The sequence below is a fragment of the Desmodus rotundus genome, chromosome 11, assembly GCF_022682495.2.
Source record: "Desmodus rotundus isolate HL8 chromosome 11, HLdesRot8A.1, whole genome shotgun sequence".
Taxonomy (NCBI): domain Eukaryota; kingdom Metazoa; phylum Chordata; class Mammalia; order Chiroptera; family Phyllostomidae; genus Desmodus; species Desmodus rotundus.
Genome location: NC_071397.1, coordinates 67029069 through 67042256, shown reverse-complemented (window position 1 = coordinate 67042256; position 13188 = coordinate 67029069). Strand labels below are relative to the sequence as shown.

The following is a 13188-nucleotide window of genomic DNA, read 5'->3' as shown; positions in this document are numbered from 1 at the left end:
CCTTGTGTTAGTTTGGGTAAGATAAACTGACATAAAGTGACATAATCACTGTTGTAGATTTAATTTCAATTAATTACATACAATGGACATGAGAATTGCAGGCAACACAGGGACCTATCATGAGGCATAAAGTCCTTGTTCATTACTTATGAAACCAAACTCCTAAAAACAGCACTTTAATTTGAAGGTGGAAGTATAGTTATATATTTTAGACAATTGTACTGCATAAGTCTTTTTTCATAATCTCTGCCTTAAATGTCAATTATGAATCATTTCTTTTAAAAATATATTTCTCTAATTATCTGACATCAAAATGATGTATGGTATGCTTAGGGACTTTATATTTTTTGACTTTTTTTCTTCTTACACTGGTGTACATGAGTGTTTTTCCAATTACAATGTAAACCTGTAATCAAGTGTAGTCTTGTCCTTTTTCTTTTAAGTTCCTAGCTCATAGTTGGTCTCAATAAATATTTGAATTTAAAAAAAAATTTAAATATTTCTCAGCATGAAAAATATTTAAAAGTCCATCATTTTAGTTTCTAAAAAGCAAGAATAATTTGATTTTAAAATTTAATTGATCATAACATATCACTCATAAAAATTACCATGAAACATTTAAATTTTAGTAGCCCTTTTTGTTCATTTCAATACTCCAAACAAATTTTGGAAACATTTTGTATTCAGATCAATTAAGTATATACTGTAAGAAATAAGATTAAAAAATACTAATAATTATTAAATTTGACTGTTGGAGAAAAGTAGGTCATTATACTATTCTCTCCACTTAGGAATATGTTTGAGAATATGTAACGCAAAGTTCAAAAACATCTGGTATGAGTGTATGTATGAAAATTCAAAATGGGGAAGTTTTGTCTTGTAATTGAGCATTCTTGTCTCAGAAAATATTTCTGAACAAGGGTGGATCTATGTTTTGTTGCCTACAGCTAATATAATTTGGAGGGGGAGATTCTCTATGAGAAAATATAATACTGTGTGGACAAAATTTAGTACGAAGGGGAATATTTATCTAGAATAGAAGAAGAGATCACTGCAAATTACTTGAGAGAGCTGACAAATAATAAACATTACAACAATAGTAATATATTAATGAACTGCATTCTTTATAAATTTTTCCCCTACATTTTTGACTTTATTTTCTTTGACTCTCTTCGTGACAATGATTTTATAATAATATTTTCTATAGGAAGAATAAATAACAACTATTTTTCTTTGAAATGTTTGGTTAATTTTTACTGACACTTTAGAAAAGCTTTTCTAAAAAAGTTTTTTAGAAAAGTTTTTTTAAAACTTCATAATTCATATTTGTAATTCTAACAATAATTTTAAGATCATTTTACTTATTTAAATATTTATTTGAATCTAATTTGGCTTTCCATTTTCAAAATTTGATTCTTATGCAATAAAACCTACCCTTAAACAACAAACAGGAATTAGTATTTAACTTCATAAAAGTATATCTGTGGAAATATTTTTGGAACCTGAAGTTCAGCTGTTAATAAGTCATAATTATTGAAAGTGATTGATTCATTGTACTATACATAATATATATTTTTCAGGCAAAATATCAAAGAGAATAATGGGTAAATCTCATATAGTTTTTCTTTCTAAAAAATCAGTGAAATTAAAGAGAAATTTAAAAATGAGAAATGAAAATACATAACTTGCTACACTAGTTCAAACCAATGATTTACCCTACTTAATACTTTTTCAGGGAAATATCATAGAAGATAGGTTATCCACTCACAGAGAAAGGCATGTACCCTCAAACATCCTAATTTTTACTAAGGTCACATGTGAGGCAATTTTCTATGAATTTAGGTGAACATTTTTTGATAACTCTTTATAATATTTTCGACCTGGGGTTCCTCTTTATGCAATGGTTTCTTTATACTTCTGGCCCACTCTGTAGAGTAGAATTACGAATTGGGAACCAGTCCATGTTTCCCTCGCCATGTTACTCAGTTTCAGAGAGGTCACTTGTATCTGCTCCGCACGCCTACCAACACACCGGAACTGCTTATTACCTGCCCACGCGTGGCTCCAACGAGTCACGCAGTTTCTCTCAGCTCTGATTTCTTCCTTCACAAAACGGGGATTGAGGCACCTGCTCTAAATAGTCCCAGCTTTGCCATGAGAATAAGTGTTCTGATGGAGGCGCTGACACTGTGCATTATAAAGTGGAAGCCAAATGTTATTCGCACTGTGGTTGTTACCACTCTCACCTTTCTCAGAAGACTGTGGTCACCTGAGGGACCCTGAGGGCATTCGTGACTGGTAAAGACCTGACATGCTTTTGCTCTCTGTTCCAAACCTGCAGACGATTCTCCCTCTATTATTTTGCTGTATTTTGAAGTTATTTGGCCAACTTTAACTTTTAACTGTAAGATTCACATTCCCAAATAATCACTTAATTCATTCACGTATTCATTTAAAGGTATTCATTAAGGGTATATTTAAAAGCAGGTGCTGAGCCAAACGAGTGTTTTATTCTCTTGGATCTTACTAGCATAGTATGGAAGTGGGAATTAATCAAATAATACTGAAGAAAAAGAAACCAAGGGAAGGGAAGGGAAGGACTCGACTGGTCTGGGACGAAGATTTCCAATCTCAAGACTTCTGAGTTACAATCCAAAGGAGGCATAGTAGTTAAGTGGGAGGGAAGCGCTCCTAACGAATCTACCACCACTCATGCTTGTGACAGCCTGCAGCTCAGGCCTGTTTTGGGTCCCAGTTCCAAGACTCTAGGATGTTCTTGTCCTGTGTTCTCATTCCAACAGCAGGTCTTTTCAAATCTGTATTTTAAAAACTCTTTTTTGGGTCCCAAGTGACCGGTCAGAATTTACTATACTCTGTGGGTCTCAGTGGATTCTTTCCTCACTTAGTCCCAGGGAAAGAAGTTAGCATGGTGTCTTATTACCTGGAAAAGTCTCTGTATCACCAAAAATATAAAACAAAGCCTTATGAAATTGCAATTTGCTAATTAGTAAGATGGCCATCCAGGCAGGGCTTATTTTAGTTTTTTAGAAAACATACTTGTGTACAAATAGTTCACATGCTATGTAATAACAAATAATATTTATGTTGCGTACCATTAGAGTTTATCCTGTGAGGAAGAGGCTCTAAGAGAGCAAATATTCAAGAAATTTGTAATTTTAGTGAAACTGCATTGTTTGGAAGATAACTATGACCGCCCCTTCACCCTCACCCTTGGTGTAGACGTGTTCTTGGCAGCAACAGTACGCGGGACTCTCGCTGCCCTCTGCGGGGGACTGTGATGCACCGGGTGTTTCACTTCAGGGTTTGCTGTCCTCAAGAAAATTCTATTCTCAAAGCTCTGGCCGTTTGTGCTGTTGAGGATCAAGACATGGAGTGGGAGGGCCTTTACAAAGCAGAACAATTTCTCTTCTGTTGGAGTATACAGAAGGTGGCCCAGAATCTAGTTTGGAGAGAGGGTGGGGTAGGGAAGCTAATTGCTTTTGCACACAAAAGCAGGGAGGATTTTGTTGTAAAAACCTGGTTTGCTGGCAAGAGGCAGAAAAGAGGAGCCTCAGTAGCCTGGCACGGAGCCCTGGACCTGAGGGAAAAGATGGTTTGGTAAATTCCCTCTTTGGGGACAGGATATTAAATTTCTAGCAACGGAGATTTCTGATACATGTTTGAACTTGTTTTCTAGTCTAGATGTACTTAAATCTTTGCTCTTGACAAATTTTGCACAAAATTTGGAATGGATTTATAATATTTTGAGTAAGTTGACAATAGGAGAGTAAGGTCCAGTGTGGGGCAGAGTGGACCAGAAAGGACAAAGATTTAGGGTGGGTGATAGCAGAGGAGAGGGGAAGTCCCTCCCCTCACCAAATAGGGTCGTGCTTTTTCAAAATACATTGCCAGGTTCCCTGTCTCAGAATTCTCTGCTGCACTTGGGAGCCTGCAACTGGGAGCGCCTGCCTGGAACACGCTCTTCCTGGACACGCTCAGGCAACTGGAGCTGAGAACTGAGACCCTAGAGGAAGTTAGGTGGAGCTGATGCGCATGTGTGGTGAGGTGGGGGTGGAGGGCACTTTTCCTTTTCTCAGAAGGCCTTTCCCCCTAGCAGTTCCTAGGAGTGAGGCTGTAGTTAATACACTTGTACAAAGAGCTTTTCCTTCTAATTCTAAGCAAAAACAAGCCCAAAACGAACTTTCAGGTTTCTGAAAAATCCACCAGGGCTGGCCAAGCCTTCCTTTTGTTTCCTGATAAATAGCTTGTTGGCACTGCAAACAAAAGGTGTATTTTCTGGCACAGCTTCTGACTTTCCTTTGGACAGCAACAAGCTGCTTTGTAGACGTGTTCAACTTCTACCATTTCAAAGTCCAGTGCGTGACATTTCTGTGGGTTATAAACAACCTCCAGTAATTAATGCTGGCATTATTGTTGGTGATTATTAATTATAGTAATGTTTAGTGGGTAGCCGTGTGCACAGGGTCAAATTATTTTTAAAAAATAGAAAAGCAAAAGAGAATGGGTGTGTCCATTGTGACCTTTAATGGACTCTGTCTCACCCTTTGTCTGTATGGGGACAACTGCTGCATTCAAACCCCTGGAAAGGCAGTGAAACTAGTGTACGTCTGTGATGTTGGCTTCAGACACACACAGACCCCCCCCCTCAGTGCATCCCCATCCCTGTATACATGTGTATCTCTGTGCCAAAGGGTTAAGGTTAAACAATAGAGACTTCGTTCTTCATTGTGTTTGCCAAGTGTGAACGACAATTACATTTAAACCTTTTATTTTTGTATGGATTTAAGAGATACTATGAAGAAAACCTACCTAAATTATTCTATTATAATCAGAAATATGATTTCTGTTCTACATATAGTTATTTTTCATACAACAGTATTCTTCCTGTTAAACAGATTGCTCGCTTTTCTTTGGCTGAAGAGCTATAGCCCTTTCCTTGGAGGATACTTATAGCTTCTGGTGTTTTGCATCTCCAGAAACATCAGTGATAAAAATGAGTGAAGTTGATGGACATTGTTTATTTCTTAATTAGAAAAAAATGTTCCTAGGTCTTGGCCAAGCTGCAGTTGAGAGATGTGGATACTGGCTTCAGTCCTAGTGTGGAATATGATTCTCACTAGTGTGGTCTCTCAAAGCTGGTGTGTAACTGTCTCCACAGCCCTATTTATTCTCCTGATTACTTTGACTTCAAGAACACACAGGAAAATCCTCTGAATTCCACCTGCCACATATCACTGCCCACTAAAAATGATTTTAAAAATGCATTCTCCTCCTTCCTCACTTTGTTCATTTTTTTCTCCTGTGTACTTACCACCTTTGAACATTGTATAATTACTTATTTATTTTGCTTATTGTCTGTCTTTCCCCCTTCTATGTGAGCTCCACAGAGGCAGGACATTTTTTCTGTTCCATTCACTGCTGCATTTCTGCAAGTGAGAATTGTGCCTGGCACATAGTAGGTGCTCCATAAGTAATTGTTGAGTGAAAAGTGAATGAGTGGATTAATTTTATGGTGGTGGGCTGTGGCTACAGCTTTGTCACCAGCTGTCGTGTGGGCCTGGAGAAAACACTAGGCCTTTATTGAAGGAGATGAGTATTTTCTGTCACAGGCATCATTGGGAATTTAATGAAACACCGGACTCCCAGGAAAATGCATGTACATTAAAGCACGTTTACAACAAGTTTCAGAGATTTACTCATGGATCCTCAAAATTTCTTTCCAGCTCTACAATTCTGTCTTCCTCCCATAGGAGAATTCTTTCTTTCACCTTTCCACTTTCACCTCTTAAGTTTGTTCATTAAATGATTTTTAAAGAACAAGTTTGAGTTAAGAACAATCTAACAATTGCCAGGGGTGAGTGGGGAGGGGACAGTGAGGAGAGGGGATTACAGGAACTACTATAAAGGACATATGGACAAAATCAAGGGGGAGGGTGGATGTGGGGGAGGGAGGGGAGTTCGGCTGGGGTAGGGTGGAGGGATGGCGAGAAAAGGCATACAACTGTAATTAAATAACAATAAAAATTAAAAAATAAAGTCAATGATAAAAAAAAGAACAAGTTAAATTTTCCTGTCTTTTTTTCTTTCTGATGAACCTAAAACTCAGAATTCTCTACTTTGCTGAAGACCTGCTTCTCCATGGAGTTAACCTATAACCATCAAAGAACTATATTTTCTTGCTTTTCCCTTTAATGGATCCTCCTCATCCACTGTTGCTCACCAAACCAATCTGCTTACAGAGACCTTGTGGTCCTTCACGCCTGCCCTTCATTTCTTTGAATTTCTCATCTCTTCCAAATCCTTGTTCAGAATGTATTTTCTTTCAGAAGGCTTCCACCATTATTACCCTGTTGGTTGTTCAATTCTCTGACTGCACACCCTTGACGATTAAATGTCCTTTTTGTTTTTATCACTTTTTTTTGACACAATACCTAGTTAAAATGGTCTTTTATTCCTTCACCGAGTCTCTAAGATTCTCAAAGGGAAAGAAATATACTCTTCTTTTTCTCTTTTGCCTTTTTATCTGTTCTCCATATAGTTAGTATGAAATAAACGGTAGTGATACATTTCAGCATAGAAAGCACATGCACAATTATATCAGTATTACCTGGTAGGGATAAGGATTTATTTATTTGATTTATTTGGGGTAAGGCTTTAATGAAGGTAGGTGGTGATATAGGGCATCGTTTAGAGGTAAAATTGTTGCTACCTCACTGAAACATAGACACAAGCCCCTGGTTTTGCTGGTGTCTGTTTGATGGTAGGTACCAAAATATTTTGTCAGTCATAAAATATTTTGAAAATCACCTGGTATAGGCAAAACACTAAAAACAGACAGAAACTTCCTTTTACTTTTGTAAGAGACACCTGGATTGGGGAAATGCAGAATAGGCTGCCAAGTCCAAAGTGTATTACTAACCCATTGGAGCAGGATGCAGACGGAGATTACCAGCTGACCGGGGTCAGGGTTTGCCCTTGCTTATTCCATGCAGGTAATTCCCAAAGAACTAGTTAGTTTGTACGTTTTAAAAAGAATACTCGGTGACTCAATACAGTGAAATGAGATATCATTCCTGACACTGGCAATTAAAATTCCCTAAAATTAAATAAATTAAAAAATTGCTTTTATTTTTTCTTCTTGGGAATATCAAGAAAATGTTTTATGAAAGGAGATAACTTTTGGGGGGCTAGGAAATGAAGTAGTTTGTCTTGTCTGAAAATGACACTCCATATAACTGTTAAAAATAAATACTACTACTCAAAAGCTTATTAAAAAAAACCCCCAATAACCCAGAACACACCTGTGTGGTGTTTTGTGAGGTGAGGTGTTTTCCCAGGTTATAATCACATTCTTTCATAAACACGCAGACTGTGCCTTCCCCCCCCCCCCCCGCCCCGAGCAAAGTACCAGTAAGTTTACCTTACTTCCTCCCTAGGGAAGTTCTTCAAAATTTCCCTTTTACAATGACTATCAAAGTAAACAACAGCAACAAAAAACCCTTTATCACATGACACAAGCAAGGAGCTTCCTGGCTTCTACGTGACAGCAAATGCTAGTTCAGAGACTGGGCGTGGTGCTGTCACTTTACTACACATTCTTTACCCGTGCCAAGCCCTGATATGTTTGTGTTTTGGAGGACAGAGAAGACAGTTTCCTTTATGATCTTCACATTTATACCAAGTGTTCTCTTTGGGAGAGGAGAGTGGTCAGATTGGAATCTGGTCTGAGGCCAATAACATTTGAATCTGAGCTGCCACTGGACGGGAGCAGATAAGCCTTCTCCCTCAAGCCCTTTAAACTCCAAGCTGTGTGGCAAGCACTGTCTTGTGAAACGCAGGCACTATCTGCCCTAACATTCAATATTCAGTTGAACCCGAAAGACTCCATGAAATGCCCACATCGAGGTGCAGTGTATTAAATATTTCATCAATGAGTATTTAACTGCTGCAAAGGTTACATGGCCTGTAGCAGATTTAGTCTTTGTGCTGAGGAGGGCTGCCGGCTTTAAGCGCACACAGGGAATAGTTTAAAAATTAAAAAAAAAAAAATTAAATGCAGCACTAGCTTTTGTACACTGCATGCCAAAACAGAAAGGCAGTCACCGAGTAGTTAGGCATTCTGGGTAGGCGAGTTTAAGTAGCGCCGCTACAAATAGCGGTAAGGGTGGAAATTTTCCCTGGAGCGAGAGTGGCAGGGAAGATAATGTTGAAGAAATGGTGGGTGGCAGTTAGTAGAGGGCTTGAAATTATGTTGATTTCCCTACATTTTGACCCATATCTATATTCCTTAAATGTTGATACTAGGTAACACTGCATACATTCTGTTGTTTTAAAAAAGATTTATCTTGGCTTTTTTGTAAAATAAAAGTTATGCTATAGTTTGTTAGCCTTTTGAATTGGTAAAATAGCCTACTGCCACCTGGTGGTAGCATGTCCTAGGCAAGAATGGCAGGTCACTCGGGAGGAAAATTTCAATACGAAGGGAAGAGAGATCGTGTGTACATATATTCACTCGTGTTCCATCATGACCTCAAATCCAACATGTTGAAAGCCAAGTACACAATTTATCCCTTAAATTAGTTCTCTTCAAGTAGGTGCTATTTATTGAGCATCAAGCACATTACACATTTTATTTTATTTTTTAACCTCAAAATAAGCCTATAGGATAATTGTTTTTATTCTTATGAACAGATGAGGACTTACAGGGATAAGGAAGTTAAATAACTTCCCCCCAAAGGTGCCATCGGTAATTCTTAACCATTATTATACTCTTACTTCTAATGTGTTGCTGGGTGTATTATCCGTAACCACTTGTTCCATATTCCTTTGAGTTTCCTTGAATCTATCAATCCTAACTGCCAAAGTTTCTAGTACAGATCTTTAAAGTGTAGATTTTTGTAGAATATTCCTGACTGACTTCTTTTATTTTTTTATATTTAAGTGAATTGTAACATGATATAACACTCATCTTACTGTAAATATCTAAATTACAAAGAATGCAAAGTGAAAAGTAAAAGTCCTTTGTCATCATTTCATCATCTCTCACTAAGATCCAGAGAAGTAAGTACTATAATTTTTAGTGTGTTGGTTTTTAAAATAGAAGTCAAACTAGGATGTCCTGTTACCCTGCACAGAACCCTTTTTCACTGAACAGTGTGTCTTGTAGATCTTTCTTGTCAGTGCTATGGAATTTATACACAATAGATGGTGGATGAATGTTTGCAAAATAAACCAAATCTTAGACTTCAGTCACATATTCCTTGCTCTGTTTTCATCTGATTAAGTGTTTCTCCTAGGTTGTAGATTATTTTGGGTGTCCTCTCCTTTTTGGTTCTTAAACAAGATCTCTTTCATGGCACATATGGCATAGCAATAATGATCATTTTCATTAAAATATCAATATCCAATATCAATAATTTTACTGGATAAATTTTTACATGTAGGTGCCAAACTGTAACTTATTCTCAGCTGTCTTGTGTAAATTTCTAACTTCTTGACTATGTCTGTACATCAGCAGTTCTCAAACCTCAGCGTACATAGATTCACCTGGGCATTTATGAAAACCAAGGTTGCAAGGCATCGTCCTCAGAGTTCACAAGTCTCTGTGTGATGCTGATGCTCCTGGTCTGGAAGTTAAACTTCAAACCTCCCAGGACATCCTGGCCCCTTTTTGGCATTTGCTGTTTACAGCACAAGAACCATAGCTTTACAAGGGTGTTGGAAATGGCTGTGGTGGACAACCAGACCTGGGATGTGCACACCCTCCCAGAATGGGGACAGCAGGGGCTCCAAAGGAGAGAATGACAGTTCTGCTGGAGGCTCAAACCACAGATGAAGGAACAGTTTTCACGTGTGCAGAGCGTGGGACGAGCTATTGTTCACTCATTAGTCCCTGGAGCAGTGTGTGCTCTCCGGATTGCGATTGCGATCTGTGGCAATTGCGTCTTCTTTGAATATGAAGGATGACATTATAATGTCACTACATCTAGAGAGAAAGCAAATTTTTATTTATGTTCACTTTCTGATGGGAACTCAGCCAAGTAAAATTCCAGGTGTTAAGTGAGCTGATGCATCCAGTCAAATGCTTACATCCATTGGACTGTTATTATAGATTCCATACTGGTATGCTTTGCCTTGTAAGTCATTGTACCAATCTATTATACAAGAATACAGAATTAGTGAGTCAGAAAGGATTTAAAAAATTATAGTGTTCCTCTTTGTCAAGGGTAAAATTACTATATCTTTAATCATTTGATTTACAAAAACTGCTTGCTTGTACATAAATTGGGCAGAGAAATACATCATTCGTATTATCCAAAATACAAATGTAATGTATGTACATAAAACTTATATAATGGAGTATTTATTTTGAGAATAATGAGTTGTAGGAGATATAATCATACTTCTGCTAGATAAGTTATAATTCTTGTAAAGTTTTACATATTTACATTTTAATCAAACATCTTATTATTTATGCATACTCAATGTACTTGGAATTGGGAAGATGCATGGAATTGATCCGTATATTTGATCCTGTTGCTTCTTTGCTTGAAATATTTGCATAAAGAAATCTTGCCATTTCCGGAAATGAAGTCTAAAAAAATGCCTGTGTATTTTAACTATTCACTTACCTTTCACTAAGCATGCATGCATCCATAAAAATATATAGTGCTTTTATATGTTTGTGGAAGCTTGACAGGAATGTCATTATAGTGTATCATCCAATTTCTTTTTGCCTTTCAACAATTTATTTTTAACTGATGCATAGTATTCCATTTGATCTATAAATAAACTTGTCTATTTTCTTAAAAAAATTTTTTTTAATTGTTATTCAATTACAGTTGTCTGCATTTTCTCTCCATCCCTCCACCCCACACCAGCCAAACCCAGCTCCCCCCGCCACCTCCACCCTCCCCCTTGGTTTTGTCCATGTGTCCTCCACAGTAGCTCCTGTAAACCTCTCTCCCCACTGTCCCCTCCCCACTCCCCTCTGGCCACTGTCAGATTGTTCTTAACTTCAATGTCTCTGGTTGTATTTTGTTTGCTTTTTTCTTTTGTTGATTATGTTCCAGTTAAAGGTGAGATCATATGGTATTTGTCCCTTACTGCCTGGCTTATTTCACTTAGCATAATGCTCTCCAGTTCCATCCATGCTGTTGCAAAGGGTATAAGCTCCTTCTTTCTCTCTGCTGTGTAGAATTCCATTGTGTAAATGTACCATAGTTTTTTGATCCACTCATTTGCTGATGCACACTTAGGTTGCTTCCAGTACTTGGCTATTGTAAATTGTGCTGCTATGAACATTGGGGTGCATAGGTATGGACATTTAAGTCATTTTCAAATTTTTAATGCTACAATTATTCAGTGAACGTTCTTGTAGCACTCGCAGTCTATACTTTATGTTCTTGTAGCATATACAGCATATACTTTAACATACAGTCTAGAAATGAAATCGAATAGTATACAAATATTCACCTTTACTAGAAATTGACAAATTGGTGTCTGAATTACTTATGCCTAATTATATTGCCACTGGCATTGTATTAAGGTTCTTCTTTCATATTTTCCTAATAACTGATTGAGAGTTTTTAATTTTGGGGGTGTGAGTTTTTAATTTTGTCAGCCTGAAGAGTGCTAACTTGTATTTCATTGTTTTTATATTTAATATACCTAATACTCCTAATTATCAACACAGAGAGAAGCTGTACTTTCTTTCTTGTTTTAAAAATTAGTTATTGGGTTTTCCTCTTCTGTGAACTGTCCAATTATGTCCTATGCCAAGTTTTACACTGTGTTGTCTTTCTTATTGATTATAGGTCTTTATGTAATCTGAATATTAACCTCATTTTTAGTTACATATTTTGAAAATATTTTCTCCAGGTCTGTGGCTAGTATTTTAATTTTATTTCATGGTAATATTGTTGTTGCAGTTTTTAATTGTGGTGTAATAAATATTATCAATCTTTTCCCTTAAGATTTCTATGTCTTTTACTTTTTGTCTTTTCTAAGAAAACTTTCTTAGTCCAATATTGTCAGAGTTTTAAAAGTTTGCATTTTTCATTAGGTCTTTAATCTATATAGAATTATTGTGTGTACTGTAGATAGCATGAATTTATGGATTATTGTGGATAATTAATAATAGCAATGCCATTTATTGAATAATTAATCCTTTCATCACTAATTTATATGCTTGGGTCTGTTTGAGTTTTTTGTCATGTTCCAATATTCTGTTGACCTATTTTGCAATGGTAGAAAACATGCATTTCTATTTTCCCATGAGTTCCTTACATGATCGTCCTTGGAATGCTTCCAGGCCTTTCAAAATTTCAACTGGACAAACGATAGTCCATGGGCATAAATTTGGCCCCTGAGGTTAATGAATGTAGTAGTCATTCGTGTAGCCTACCAACTCTTTCTAGTTCTCTAACTTACAGAAAATAGTGGGATTGCACTTCCATTCCTTGCATTTTAGCATGACCAGAGATTGGACTTCCTTGTCAGTGAGTTCATTCCTGAATAGAACCTTTAAATAGAAGCTCCAGGAACTAGGTGGTGATTTGCCATCTTTTCCAACCCTGCCCTGGCAGTCATGGGCATGTGGAAATGCAAATTCTCTGTAAACACAGACTTGGATATGGAGCTGAGCCCTGATGACCTTCAATGGACATATAGTTGAGTGTAAAACAAATCTTGGTTGACTTAAACCACTGAGAGTTTTGGAGTTTTTACTACTCCAGCATAACTTGGCATATCCTCACTGAAGCAATTAACATGTAATTTGCAACTTGATAATTGGGGAAGTGGTAAAGAAACACCACACATTTCTTAGATGGTAGTATTTATATTTAATGTTTCTTTTTATTTTTAATTCCTTTTCCCTCCTTCCAACTACATCACTCATATTTCTCAGTACTCAAAACCTGCCAAACCCATTGGAACCATTTGGGATGGCCTATATTCCTCGCCCAGCCTGCAATTTCTCACCCAGCTTGTATTTCTTCCTTCACGTCAGCATTTCCTTTCTTGAGGAGTTTACATTTTTAAAGATGAAAGATCAGTGTTTTACCTAAAACCTTTACTGAGAAAGGGCAACATTATGACCCTGTAGTGGGGGCTTGTTAGTGAAAGGGCTCTTTCTCAGCTCCCCTTTATTTATTACATGGGTGC

The 13188-nt window shown here is 37.1% G+C and overlaps 1 protein-coding gene across 1 annotated transcript in view; it reads left to right on the top strand.

Annotated features, from left to right (window-relative positions):
* Window positions 1-13188, top strand: part of FRK (fyn related Src family tyrosine kinase) — a 96700-nt gene that overhangs the window by 37019 nt on the left and 46493 nt on the right. The gene's annotated exons all lie outside the window — the stretch shown is intronic.